The sequence below is a fragment of the Bidens hawaiensis genome, unplaced genomic scaffold (genome assembly GCF_021521415.1).
Source record: "Bidens hawaiensis isolate Kalapana, Puna unplaced genomic scaffold, B.hawaiensis_p1.1 tig00028478_1, whole genome shotgun sequence".
NCBI lineage: Eukaryota > Viridiplantae > Streptophyta > Magnoliopsida > Asterales > Asteraceae > Bidens > Bidens hawaiensis.
The window spans coordinates 66,066-69,388 of NW_027494651.1; the positions used below are offsets into that span (position 1 = coordinate 66,066).

Genomic DNA, 3,323 nt, shown 5'->3' on the forward strand with positions numbered 1-3,323 from the left:
GGGTATTGACCAGTGATGATCTTAAGTTAGGGCCCAATCCTTTAAAAGCATTGACCAACATTCCGTGACAACTTAACTTATATCGACTAGATTTGGAAGTTGGAACTATTAACTTAAGAGGATCATTTCTCATAGTGGAATGACAATAAGCTAAACCAAATAATAATGAATAGAATCACTCAACTATCAAGATACATAACTAAATATAAAAATACGTATAAGATACTTTATAACACATTAACACAATTTTAGAAATTTTACATGTGTCACTACAAACCTAATAATACCTAACTGATTTACACCCGAATCTATGCGAACTTACATTCGGGTGCTAGTCCATTCGGGAACCTTAACGTGTCCGTGCAATAGTTATAGACCCGATGATACTTTTGAGCCCATTTCAGTTTCCTTGTGGCCGCGGTGTTAAGTTTTTCTCGATACCACGGTCTTGTGGTCGAGTTCAACGGGCACGAAGACCCGCTTAACGTTGGCCAAATGCAAGCATCGGCACTAAAATTCTTGTATGACGCCACAAACGGTGCTCGACTCCAATCGGTCTTGACAAGCCCGCCTCGTGTGGCCCACTCTTCAGCGTTCCATATACTCGAGTGTAGTCTCATCGGTTATGTGTTCAAAAACGGAACCCCAATCGCCTCGTTGTTTGTAAACTCTCTAATTGGGATATCATCAACATAAAACCTAAAACAAAAAACATTCAAATAAACGAGTCGTGTTGGGGTTAAATGATATGAGAGTGTTTGGACTCACAGTATGCGTTGAGGGTTCCAAATGAAGGTATACGTGTGAAAATCGGCGGTCGGGTCAAACCAAAGGAAGAATAGTTGCTCCCGGTCGCCTTTTCCTTGACTATAGACGTTCGTGCTTAGTGTGTACGGCTCACCGCTCGTGTTCCCAAGGAACTCGAAATCTATCTCGTCATGAAAATCTCCTTCTGATGACAACTTTATCATTAAAAACAAGTTAGCCCGTTTTATAAATCATGCAACGCTGTTTAACCCGCTTACATGTTTAAAGAAAACGGAAAATAAACCGTCTTTGTAATGCCCTTGAGCAGGCATAAACGAGCTGAGCCACTCATAAGATACTCGATATTGGCCCATTGAAAACTCGAATCGAGTAGAACTTAAACAAGCTCAATCTTGCGACCTGAGCTTAAAAAGAAACTAAACAACTCTGTTATTTATATAAATATAATAAAAATAGTTCTAAAAACATACGAATAGAGTAAACTCATAGAAAGTTTTTTTCATGAGGAGAATAGGAAGTGAACAAACATCTTCATTTTCTCTGTCTGGAAAGATAGAGAGTCTGCTTTCACTGAGACTCGTCTCCAAAATATATAATTACATATTACTATAATAAAAATAATATATATATACTGTTGTATAAATATAATTATGTTATAAATTATAAAAATAATTATGTCTACAAATAATAAAAAAGTCGAGCCTGAGCCTATTAAGTTTGTCCTCGAGCTTAGGCAAGTTGAGGCTCCACTCGGCCCAACTCGTTTACACCCCCTGACAATAGGGTCACTAAACTATTGCGACACAATGAAAGTGTATTGCGACACATTTTCATCGTTCAAAATTTGAGGACTAACGAAATAATTTGTATTTTTCTGTTTTTGGATAAGAATGGAACTGTTTGCTTAGATTAGATTATTACATAGTAAGCTGTAACTGTGCCAGCAGAATTCCCTTTAACTAACTTCAGTTGCATATCGATTTTCCCAAACAAATACTCGTTTTTGGACCGCAAACCTGAGCCAGAGCGTTGGTCAAGGCTAAGCGTGAGTAATTCACCGTCATCGAGTATATTGGCATGGTCATCTCCCCAAGTTATCTCAAACAAGCGGTCAAAAGTACCGTTTGTTATAACCCTGATCAAAACTCAAAATTATTAGCATGAATTTTAGCACATGGAAATCTGGGTCAGGTTGATGGATCCGGGTCAGACCCTAACCCAATGATCACAGCATGAAATTTTTAGAATGCTTCATAGATGGGTCATTGTTGTCGTAATGGGTATTTTTTGTATTGTTTGGGTCGGATTAGGCCTGTAAACGAATCATACACACTGGGCATGTTCTTGTTCATTGATTAACATGAATAAGTAAAAGAACGATTTTTTGTAAGAAATAAGTTGGTTCGTGTTTGTTTATGTTCATTCGTTAAACAGTTCATGACCATAAACATAACTCACTGAAAACCAATCAAAGTAAATGTGAAGGTTCTGAAAGTCTAATAACACCAAACTAAATTGTAACATGTATTTTCACAAAAACTAAATAAAATTGTAATCAGGACCTTGGAAATTATAATAAATATAAACAAATTGAAATGAACAAAAGTAAATGAACGAACATAAATGAACGGAAATACATTTGTTCATGTACGTTTAATTAGCTAAATCAACAATAAATGTTGTTCGTGTTTGTTTCGAACATTAACAAATTTCCTACGTAACGGTTCACAAATAATTCATTGTACATTCGGTTTGTTTACAGGCCTAAATCAGGTTGAAACATAAATACTTTTACTTCTGTTAGTACAAAAGGATATAAACTATTAGTTTAAATATAATATTTTAAAATAATGTTTTATTTTAAATATTTTTAAAATTTTGGATGATTTACTATTTATTTGACTCTTTTTAAGTAAACCTTTTAAATCTTATTATAATAAATAACTAACTTGGGCTATCACGTGTTGATTACAAAAACTACAAACGCATACCGAATTTTACCTTCATCCAACGGGGCTATGCAGGTATGATGCGGCTTGATGTCGACGCAAAGCCCTTCTGCTGTGAGCGATATACAAGTCCACCTGTTTGACAAAAACAATCAAACAGTTTCGACAAAATGCATGAACGAAAACCGTACCTTATAAAGAAGGAAAATGGAGACGGAAAGAAAAGCGAGAAAAGGTATGCAGCTGGGACCGGTGGTACGGGAACGAGCGAGGTTAGAACTTGATAGCCTTGATGGTGATTGCAAACCCATTGGTGGTATGTTCTCCGATCATATCTCTGTCCCTCATTGTTGTCAGTTTCTATCTTTGGGTCTCATTGGTTCCACATTTTAAGTTGAATTAGGAGCTACCATTTGGCAACATGTTGAAACTATTTTGTTGTGGATTTTTGTTTTAAAAAATATTATAAATAAATTGATAAATATATACTTGTGACATTGTGGCTATAATTTACAAGTATATTGCTTGTTTATCAAAATGTCGCCACGCGAAACATTAATTCAATTCATATAGTTCATACAAAAAATGAAATTGTATTATATCCAA

The 3,323-nt window shown here is 35.5% G+C and overlaps 1 pseudogene across 1 annotated transcript; it reads right to left on the reverse strand.

Annotated features, from left to right (window-relative positions):
• Positions 1–265: 265 nt before the first annotated feature.
• LOC143577174 (xyloglucan endotransglucosylase protein 7-like) lies at positions 266–3,065 on the reverse strand (annotated as a pseudogene). The gene is made up of 5 exons (XR_013143073.1): positions 2,998–3,065; positions 2,760–2,852; positions 1,690–1,903; positions 769–962; positions 266–699 (listed from the first exon to the last, which is right to left on the reverse strand). The product of XR_013143073.1 is annotated as a xyloglucan endotransglucosylase protein 7-like (transcript).
• Between the last annotated feature and the right edge of the window lie 258 nt (positions 3,066–3,323).